General features: G+C 35.9%; 1 protein-coding gene across 1 annotated transcript in view; it reads right to left on the bottom strand.

Annotated features, from left to right (window-relative positions):
* Positions 1 to 12,008, bottom strand: part of LOC123684867 — a 98,621-nt gene that overhangs the window by 23,915 nt on the left and 62,698 nt on the right. The window lies entirely within an intron of this gene.

Below are 12,008 nucleotides of genomic sequence, written 5' to 3'. Positions count from 1 at the left end.
TACTATGGGACATACGAAGTGCGTTCTTTGTGGAGAAACTCGCGAATTGAGTGAAAGATCGTATCACTGATATATTTTCATTTCCGCGCGCTTCATGTCAAATTCAGCTCATGTTGGGGACAAAATTTGCTTACTGAAAATGACATATGTTTCCTCTGTGTTCATTTCCCTGAAGTTCTAGCCATTCATCAAGAATCTTTAAACGCTAAAACAACGATTCAAAATTGTTGAAATTTCCTTTGAAAAAAATAAATCTGTTCGCGAAGTTCATAGAGCACTTTATCCATTCAAGAGGGATTACAACCAAATGGCTTTACGCGAATCAGTCAAACATTAGGCACCTATTCATTTCCGCTCTGGTGCTCCTGCAATGACCAAACTTTGTACGTTGTACGAAGTTGTACATTCAAGATGAACCGAACTTGCAAAAGACGTTCACTACTTTTTCAAGAAGATTTTTACTCTTTATGAACATTCACGACTTTCACGAAAAACTTCAATCCTGAATAAATCAAATTTTTCGAAATCGACCAATTTTAAAAATTCATGATAAAAGAATGTTAGATGTGACAACTTCGAGTGATACCGCGTATTAAAGCCGAATTTATGCCTTTTCAGTTAATCTAAACAATGATTTTGAATTCGAAATACAAAGTGACATTAAAAATCTGATATTGGTTTTTCATAAGTAATATCATAAGAGCATCTAATTTTTCCCAGGGGAAAAATTAGATGTATTTGACAAGATTATTTCATGAGGCTATAATTACTGGTTATTACAGGTATTGTAATTTTTGGTAGCAACAGCTGTCAAGTTTTGCTCCGAGTAGACCCGAAAAAACTGCTGACAGGTGCTGTCATACAGTTTGTCCATCTATAGAAACTATTTGTAATTCAAAATTTCGCGTTTGACGAGAGAAATAGTCAGCACCAATTTTTTTTTCATTTTGTTGACCTGCGTCATTAATATTTATCCATGAGTTCACAAATACCGCTTTGCGCTTTGAGTTTCATGTATTGAAATAATTATTTCATATAACTCCGTCAACTATATGTTCACTGCATCCCCCCTTGGACGTATCTGGGTCTGCTTTTTTCCAGTCGTCATTTAGAAAATTGCAGAAATTGAGGGAATGTTTGTAGCAGAGTTTACTGTTAATGTCGTAGGCATCTGACGTGAAACGCGCGCGGCCTTTTTATTAGCGAGAGCTATCAAAATAACGTTACTTTATTGTCTGGAGCAGCTTTCCGGAGTTCTACAGTTATGTTCGGAAATTCTGCCAGAGATCTGGGCCTTTTGAAGAATTACGAAAGATTTCTTTTAGTGAGAGACACGTTCCATTCCTTTAATTGAAATGGATCTGGAGTAAGTATAGAATTATTTCGATTTTCAGACGTATGGCTTCTTTCTCATTTCCGTGGAAAGATGAAAAAGGAAGGAACAGAAACGTTTTAATCATAACGCGCTGCTTCCATTCGCATTGTCCGGATTGAAAATATCGGTGGGTGTAGTACAGTGATTCCAGAAATGTAATGCCATTTGTCTCCGCTTCATTTTTTTTTTTTTTGGTACTTCTGTGAATTTGTGCATCCTTTAATGTTAGGTGTAGTTCATTGAAATTTACACATATTCTTCAACATATACAGTAATATATCTTTTTATTCATTTATGTCTTCATTATGAATATTTTTTCAAAAAAAAAATCGGCCAGCACGAATACAATTCTTGAAACAAAACATTCAAGATAAAACCTAATAAATCAAACACTATATAAATTGTAATAGCATAAATAAAGGGCTTCTTTTTCGAGGTATATAACTTTAAGGTGACATTACTGTTCAAGATGGCGACCGATTTAACAGTTGTCAAGTGATTTATTCTCAGTTTGGTTTGGCAATTCATCATCAATAGACTCACGCCTGAACAACGCTGGCAAACAGTGCAATTTTATTTCGAAAATAATGGTTTTGTGCGGAATACGTATCGCGCACTACGTCCATTTTATTTTGTTTAGCGATGAAGCGCACTTCTGGTTGAATGGCTACGTCAACAAACAAAACTGCCGCATTTGGAGTGAAGCTTATCCTCAAGTGTATGTCGAAACACCGTTACATCCAGAAAAACTGACGGTTCGGTGCGCTTTATGGGCTGGTGGAATCATTGGTCCGTACTTCTTAAAAAACGATGATGGCCAGAACGTTACAGTCAATGGTGATCGGTATAGAGCCATGATTACTAACTTTTTCATTCCTGAATTGAAAAACCATGATGTCCAGGAGACGTGGTTCCAACATGTCACACAGCTCGTGCCACAATCGATTTATTGAAAGACACGTTTAGTGACCGCCTAATTTCACGTTTTGGACCTGTGAATTGGCCTCCAAGATCTTGTGATTTAACACCGCTAGACTACTTTCTGTGGGGCTATGTAAAGTCATTGGTCTATGCGGATAAGCCACAAACCCTTGACCATTTGGAAGACAACATTCGCCGTGTTATTGCCGATATACGGCCACAAATGTTGGAAAAAGTCATCGAAAATTGGACGTCCAGATTGGGCTACATCCGAGCCAGCCGTGGCGGTCATATGCCAGAAATCATATTTAAAATGTTATGCCACAAGATTATCTTGAGGATAAATAAAATTCATGTCAATCGAATAATCCATCGTTGTTTTATTGCAATTTAAAGTTCTATAGCTCTAAAAAAACACCCTTTATTATGAATATTGAAATTTCATTCCAGACATCAACCAATTTCTCTTACCACATAAATTGTATTTCTTTTAGACAAAGTAGAGGTTAAAGATTTTCTGTGAATTTTTAATAACCTTTTTCCACCCCCTCAACAGAAAATGACGAAAATTGTATAACTTGCCAACTTTGTAACTGTCTATTTAAGACTGCGCAACATAAAACTGTGCAACTAGTTTATATTTTTGAATATGTCCATACGGAATACAAAAACTAATGATTCTATGAGAAATACCTTGAAAGTACTTTATCATATAACTATCTTCATCTTGAAATTCTTCATATCTGCAGATATATTCATTTTTGGGAAAAAACAAAAGATACAAGATTTAGTTCATTAAGAAGATTAATATTTAGAGAAGAAGAATTTATATTCCCAATTCAAACAATCCACTTGACCTTTTAAAGAGGTCCCCCTGTAAATACATTTTCCCCAATTATTTGTAAACAGAGGAAATTGAAGTGGAAACTTACTACCCACGCTTTGTCTAAATAGGTTTCCTCCTTCAATACATAAATAAATAATGATTCCAGTACTATCATCTGAATTGTTTCGCTTCAGAAAATTATTGTTCTCTAAATGAAACTTCCAATCGAAAATTACACCTCCTCAAATCAAAAACGGTAATTGCTATTCAATATACAATCATTAAAATAATAGTTTGGGTTGATGGCATGATGTATTAAATCGAATAATATTGTCGTTTTGCCCCACAACGGGTCTTGTGTTTTCCAATATGTATTTGGTTGAATGACTTCAATGATAATCTGTTCGAATCAAATGTCAAACATCCTACAGAAGTATTCTATAGTTTTCGCAAATTATGTTTTGAAATTATTAGTTATGTAGGAAAAAGTCAAAAATAAATATTTAAAAACAAATGCACTTCTGTTTGTTATACTACACAATTCATCATATTGCCATGAAACTTTGAGAATTTGTTTCGTGAGTGCATTTTCCCAAAAGTTTATAGCACATGAGAACATATTGAAAATTCAGGGGAATATAAAACTGGAACTGGCTCATCCGCCATTTTGCAACATATGAATTCTGAATAGGACTAAATAACTTTGGAATATTTTCTCCATTTCCTTAAAATGAATAAATTTCAATAAATATGATGAAATACCCAATACTTGTTATGTTAATTCTTTTTCAATTGTGTTTATTTTGTAGTTTATGCGAGTACGCTAAAATACATTCAACTGATAGTTCAATAATAATAGTTATTCACACTATAAGGGAGACAGGTGACACTTCAGAAGAGGTTGTAGTTTGATCTCTAGCAAAAACGGGGGCTTGCAAGACCTAGGCTAGTCAAGAAACTTGCCTCCTGAGTTGTGTGTTATATTTTTTTCCACTACATTTTTAATTACTTTTCTTTTGAAGAATTTAGTTTGTGATTTATTAAATTTCAAAAAATATGGGTTTGCCTTGGGTTACTAAGGTTATTTAATTCAATCTGTCGAACAAAGTATATGTCAAAACAACATTTTCTTCTCTAAAATGAATTTTACTGCAAGTGAGGAAGAAGGTGTATGTGACGCGAAAATTTTTAATAAATATTTGGAAACTAGAAACATACTGGGAAGTGTCCATTAACAATTTTTTATGCTGTATCGAAATGGCATCTGTCATAGTTTGTTATTGAACTTGTAGAGCATCCTGTATAGGCAGAAACTGTAGCGATCGATATTAGTTTTGTTATATTATCGAGATATTATGGGGGCGCGTCCTACGAATTTGGAAGTCCAAAAAGATTTTATGGGCAAATATGATTCTTAGAACATTGATAAATCATTATTTTGATGAAATATCGGAAAGTTCATCCTAGTATATCTAGTAGAAAAAAGAATTACTTTTTTGACATTTTCAAAAATTTAAGAGCTCGTGGCGCTTCGGCCAGAAGTCTGATAGCGTAAGAATTCTCTTGAATTGGCCGTTAATAAAACATTATTTAAAAATTCTCTAGCTGGAAATGGACCGCTAGTTCTCCTACTATTAGAGCAAACCCATTCGTCTCTAACATCTTTATCCACGTCAAGAAGCGAAGACGCGTTCATCTAGAGCTAAACCCTAATTAGCACACCTCAACCGATTGGTCCCCACATCACCTTCAAATGTCGATGAATCGGGTGGAGGATTCCAAATTAATCCACTTAGATCTGAATGAAATCGCGAGAGCTTCGAGACAAGATGTCACAAGGCCAGAGAGGGAGCCACGGTCGACCCGACACTCGACACCCCTCTCCTCCACATCCCCAAAAAGAGACATCGTGCGTTCCGTTCTAATTTCATAAAATCTGCATATTTCGACGTGCAATCGCAAATTCGATTTGAATAATCGACTGCCACATTGAATGAGGGAGGAGGGGGGGAAGCAGCTATTGCAGCGACTAGGGGAAAATCGAATCAATTTGTGAACGCTGTTGCATTCGCCGATCAAAAGCCTCATAAGCCGCTCTATCTGCATGCAGGAAAATATTCCGGGAAATAAGTAAGCTTCTTTCATCTCAACCCGACCTATGAATTTCATTTCTGTTTTGTATGGCGGATAGACGAAAAAGTGGAGTTGGCCGATAGGTTTGGATATATGATCGATTTTCGGTCATATTTGTGGTATGAAATATTTCGTTCAAATTATGGTTCACGTTTTTATTCATGTTTTATGTTGAGAATAAACCTCTCTCTCTAGTGTTTGTACAGTTTTTATTCGTTGTACAGGGTAGGCCTAATTGGAGTCCTATTTCTATAGTAGATCGGCCAAAAACAACAAATCCATAGCTATCACCGTTACATAGTTACAAGGTGTTTTTCGAAAATGTTCAATGTTCATTTTATAAATATTGCTGTAACTTTTTTTCTGTTGAGAATTTTTCATTTCTGTAGAGACATTCTTGTGGCAACTCTTTACGTAAAATTCAATGATTGTAATTCAATTTTCCGCAAACTAATATTTCATGTGATACCGCTATGAAATTTGTTTTTCAAATGGGATAACCGGAAGTACCGATTATCGATTGATGGTACTTCCTCGGTACTTCCGATTATCAAACTATCAATCGATAATTAATGAATTAGTAGGATACAGACTCAGATGTTTTACGAATATTCGCATCTGCCTTGTTGGTTTGTGAAAAGTCTTAATTCCAGTGAGCATAGTGATACTAAATGGCGAATGCGCCCACCGAGCTTTTTTCGCGTAAATTTTAAGAAAATTTTATTCTGAATTTGTTTCATGGCAATGTTATCAATGGTGGAGAAAAGTATAAAGAACAGTGCGATTTTATATACCCATCTTCTATATACAGGGTTGACTTTAACCGGCCAAAAGTCAACTTCTTCGTCCAACGTCAACAATAACAATTTTTTTTTCCTTTGAAAATGCGGCCATTTTCAATTATGAGATTTTTATATGCTTCGACCTCATATTGTTGAAACGTCCTTGGCGCATTTTTGGAAAATGGTAAATAAAATAAAAAGATACACAGAAACCATGATAAAAGTTCAGAGATGAGGAACGAACTGGCAATAGAGGATGTTGTCAGATGGGTTAGACTGGTTAGAGTATGCAAGAGGTTTTGGAGAGATAGTTTGGAAAGGATGCCATAGGAAAGACTGGTCAAATGATCGAAAACATAACGGGTGTTTTTTTCGAGGTATATAAGTTGGCATTACTGTTCAAGATGGCGACCGATTTAACAGCTGTCAAGTGATTTATTCTCAGTTTGGTTTGGCAATTCATCATGAATAGACTAACGCCTGAACAACGCTTGCAAATAGTGCAATTTTATTTAGAAAATAATGGTTTTGTGCGGAATACGTATCGCGCACTACGATCATTTTATCGTCGACAAAATCGATGCGATGAAGCGCACTTCTGGTTGAATGGCTACGTCAACAAACAAAATTGCCGCATTTGGAGTGAAGCTAATCCTCAAGTGTATGTCGAAACACCGTTACATCCAGAAAAACTGACTGTTTGGTGCGCTTTATGGGCTGGTGGAATCATCGGTCCGTACTTCTTCAAAAACGATGATGGCCAGAACGTTACAGTCAATGGTGATCGGTATAGAGCCATGATTACTAACTTTTTCATTCCTGAATTGAACAACCATGATGTCCACGAGCTGTGGTTCCAACAAGACGGCGCAACATGTTACACAGCTCGTGCCACAATCGATTTATTGAAAGACACGTTTGGTGACCGCCTAATTTCACGTTTTGGACCTGTGAATTGGCCTCCAAGATCTTGTGATTTAACACCACTAGACTACTTTCTGTGGGGCCTATGTAAAGTTATTGGTCTATGCGGATAAGCCACAAACCCTTGACCATTTGGAAGACAACATTTGCCGTGTTATTGCCGATAACGGCCACAAATGTTGGAAAAAGTCATCGAAAATTGGACGTCCAGATTGGACTATATCCAAGCAAGCCGTGGCGGTCATATGCCAGAAATCATATTTAAAATGTAATGCCACAAGATTATCTTGCGATAAATAAAATTTATGTCAATCGAATAATCCATCGTTGTTTTATTGCAATTTAAAGTTCTATAGCTCTAAAAAAAACACCTTTTAGAAGCATACTACTGGGCGGCTGGCCAAAGTGAAAATGGAGCTCGATAACAGGCAGAAGGAGAAGACAAATGACTTATTTCTATTAGAGAAAAGAAGAAGAAGAAGACAGATTTTATTGAAAATTAATTGTAGAATCAAACTCTGCCTATTGGTAGGCCTTTGAGGAACTAACAGCTACTATTTATACATGATCCTATCAAAAGTTGGTTTTAACTGTGTGTGAAGACTCGGTAAATAAAAAACTATAACCATTCGCTACTTGAGATTCCCTACCGAATAACCTGCGCTAACTTCACGCTACGACAAATGTTCACTGAGACTCCATACAACTACTCCATTTCCCTATTTACACCAAGTCTCGGAAACAATTCGGCATAATGCAAAAACGCCACACAGCACGGAAAAAACATTCCTAACGACGTCTTTTGATGTGACATAGATCCTTCCTCACCTGACAACAGCTACGTAGCCGGTGTCAGCGGTTTTTTATATTCCTGACGCACCGGTTGAAACAGGTCCATTTTTTTTGCCAAGTCGAGATGTAAAAGTTGGATTCTTTGTTGCGCCTTGTGCGAGGAGGATACCGGTCGATATGGAAATGTAGCCTTTGACGTTCGCGTCAACCGGTTGTCAATTTTGGCGACGCGGAAGATTGAAAAAGACACCGTTTCAATTTTTACATTCGCTCTTGTAGTAGGCGAAGCAAAATTGAATCTATTCAATGCTGCCTCACTGATATTGAAACATCGTTGTGGAGGACAGGTTGGCTGTTGCTTCTCTCCTGAACCGTTTCCATTACATACTGTGTCATCCGCAGACAAATTTTTTTGTATTGGTGAAATTGGGAATGATGTAAAAGTTAATAGATAAAATAAAACGAAATAATAGTAATTTATAGTAAATAACTCATCTATTACGGAAAGTGATAAAGGATTGAGAAATGTTTAGAACGAAAGGAGATATATTAGGCCAATTGAAAAGTTCCCGGTCTGATGCACAGATGGCGGTGCTAGTATTAAATCCATATGATTTTTAGTTAATACCAACCTTCAAACGCTACGTGTCAAAACTTGACAGCAGTTCGACCATTAGTTTGTGAGATATTGCGTTGTGAGAGTAGCTACTTTTGTTATTAGAAAAAAGATGAAAAAAAATTTCGAGTGCTGATAAAATACTGCATTTTGAAGGGAAAAAATAATGTCGAAGCAAAATCTTGGCTTGATGAAGAGTTTCCGGGGTCTGCACAAGGAAAATCAACCATCATTGATAGGTATGCTGAGTTTAAACGTGGTGAAATGAGCACCGAAGACGGCGAACGCAGTGGACGCCCAAAAGAGGCTGTCACCGACGAAAAAATCAAAAAAGTTAATAAAATAATTTTGAATGATAGTGAAGTGCAGTTGATCGAGATAGCAGACATTGTGAAGATATCATCTGAAGGTGTACATCATATCATTCACGAATATTTGTACATGAGAAAGCTGTGTGGAAAATGGGTGCTGCGTGAACTCACAATCGATCAAAAGAAACAACGTGTTAATGATTATCGGCATTGTTTGAAGCTGTTTAAGTGCAATAAACTTGAATTTTTGCGTCGATATGTGTCAATAGATGAAGCATGGCTCAATCATTTCCCTTCGGAGTTCAATCGACAGTCAGCCGAGTGGACTGCACACGAAGAACCAAATCCGAAGCGAGGAAAACACATCAGTCAGTTGGCCAGGTTATGGAATCAGTATTCTGGGATGCGCAAGGTATAATATTCATTGGGTACCTCCAAAAGAGCTAGACCATCAACAGCGATTATTATATAGCGTTATTGGATCGTTTATAGGATGAAATCGTTGAAAAACGTCCCCATTTGAAGATAAAAAGGTGCTGTTTCATCAAGACAATGCGCCGTATCACAAATCAATGAAAACAATGGCAAAATTGCATGAATTGGGCTTCGAATTGCTTCTGCATCCACCGTATTCGCCAGATCTGGCCCCTAGCGACTTTTTCCTGTTCTCATACCTCAAAAGAATGCTCTCTGGAAAGAAATTTAGCGCCAATAAAGAAGTAATTGCCGGCCGGAACTAAGGCCTATTTTGAAGCGAAAGTCAAATCGTACACCAAAAATTGTATCGAAAAGTTGGAAGATCGCTATAATCGCTGTATCGTCCTCGAAGGCAACTATGTTGAATAATAAAATCGAATTTTGCCAAAAAATGTGTTTTACTATGGTTCACTGGGGACTTTTCAATAGGCCTGTTACATATACATATTTTCTGTAGTTTATTTTGTATTTGTACTAAATAAACTCTATTCTATTCTATTCTATATAATAGTTCTGTTCCCCAAAGTGTTCAACGAGCGCTAAAAAGATCTTGAATACACGTCCGTGCTCTCCTCATTTAATGATTTTTCCTTACATGCTGTGAAATTTTGCGATTAAAGCGGGAATACTAAACCATAGTGAAAAATTTGCATTTGTAAGAAATCAGAATTCAAATTTTCTACAAAGACGTATCCTATACATTCCGAGATCACTGTATATGTAGATCGGATCCGAAATTCAAACGATACGGTCGTTGGAACCAAGAGTTATGAATCGGGATTCGTACCAGCGACAGTGTAACCAATTCCTCCATCCAAAAGGGGAGGGGGAAAATGGTCCGCAATTTTCCAATCGACTTACTTCACGATGCTTTTCTGACCCGGGTTCAAACTATCAGATGAACTGGGCTGACTTCGAATACGGCAGGGTTTTATTGTGAAACAGTCAGGGACAATGGAAACTTCAGGGGTAACGATTAGTAAAGCAGATACCACGGCAATTGCCGTAATTACCCCTGCAAATGGTCGAAACAACCTTCCCCTATCGATTTGCGAGCAAAAAACGACATTTCTTCCTGAGTTTCTGTGACAAAATCGATCGGAATGGACCTGTAGTACATTAGCATTCTCCAAAAATAAGAACCAATGAGAATTGGTGCCGTTAGACTTCTAGCCTTATTGGAATGAATTCACGGACAGAGAGCACTAATGTGAATTATGGAGTTTTTGAGTATTCCTTCAATAATATGTCAATTATTACGCCCGTAAAGACCATATGATTATATAAAGGAGTATACAGGGTGTCCCGGGAAGAATGCGACAAATGAATACCATAAAATAAGGTCATCATGGAGGACCCGTATCAAGATGTTTCAATCGCCTGAGTGCCTTCGTTGGGGATATACAGGGTGATGTTCATCTTATGAGTGAAATTTTACAGTTCGATAACTCTTTAACTAATCGACCGAATAATTTAAAATTTTGAAGTTTTGTCACCCTTTCCTATCGCCTTCCTTCAATATTTCTGAATTCAAGTAAATCAGATCCGGACTAGGAAAATTTCAGACTATTCCTATTTTCGTGAATATTGGATCACCCTGTACGTGAACATTATGATTTTTTCCCATTTTCGGAACCACAAAGAATCAATGCATTATAAAAATTCTAAATCTCTGCTTGGCACGGTCATACAGGGTGATCAATAAACATTATGAGTGAATTTTTTTTAGTTCAATAACTCTTCAAGAAATCCACCGAATAATTTCAATTTTTGAAGTTTTGTCACCCTTTACTATCGCCTACCTTCAATATTTCTGAGATCGAGTAAATCAGATCCGGACTAGGAATATTTAAGACCTTTTCTATTTTCTTGAATATTGAATCACCCTGTATGTTGATATCATGATTGTTTTTCGTTTTCGTAATCACAAAGAATTAATTCATAATAAAAATTTCAAATCTCTGCTCGGCGACATTATTCAGGGTGATCAATAAAAATTTCTTCATGAAAGAAATTTCATTATTCAAGATATCTTGAATTTATCGGTAGAATTATTTCGAAAATTGAAGTTGTTTCACTTTTCACGAATGTCTTACCTAAATTTTCCACAAATTATTTAGGAAAACTTTCAATCAACAAGCTGGATAAAGAATAGAACAAAAACAGCAAATAAATTGAAAATATTTGATCTTGCATCCGCATTTATCGAATTTTGTTGTTTATCTGTTTGCCTTTGTTATTGTGAATTATTGTAAATGTTTGTAATCAATGAATATTACTTTAAATTATAGAGGTCAAGTAAGTCTTCTCGAATAAGGCAATCTAATATGAATATCAAAATGATGACATCATTGTGCCAAAACCTCCACTACCTAACATATCTCTTTGGTATATACTTTTTGTCTAGATAACAATTTTAACTGACAAAATATTGAAACCAACCAGAATTATTAATAAATTATCCAAAACGGTACAAATTGAGAAAACGAATAATAAATTGAATAACTAAATTAACATGAAACATTGGTACAATTCTCATAAATGTCTTATAGTTGAATTTACAAACTCACAACTTGAATATTTGAATTTATAATTTAAGGTATTCCAGTATCGATTAGAGTCAATATCAACTGAAATATAAGATTAAATTTCTGGAAAATTGTTACTTCAATTGCAAATGATGATTTGCATATCAATTTCACAGAATAGTAAGAGATAAGATCTATGAATACCTATTGAGATTACTATCTCTGTATATCTCACCAGATAAACTCTTTATTTCAGTTTGTTCTCAAATGCAAGTTAGTAAAATGAATATATAAGTCTGTAAAATCAGTAAGTTTGTTGAATT

The sequence above is a fragment of the Harmonia axyridis genome, chromosome 7, assembly GCF_914767665.1.
Source record: "Harmonia axyridis chromosome 7, icHarAxyr1.1, whole genome shotgun sequence".
NCBI classification, from domain to species: Eukaryota; Metazoa; Arthropoda; class Insecta; order Coleoptera; family Coccinellidae; genus Harmonia; species Harmonia axyridis.
Note: the sequence above shows the minus strand (reverse complement) of the source record. Positions and strands in the feature narration are given on the sequence as shown.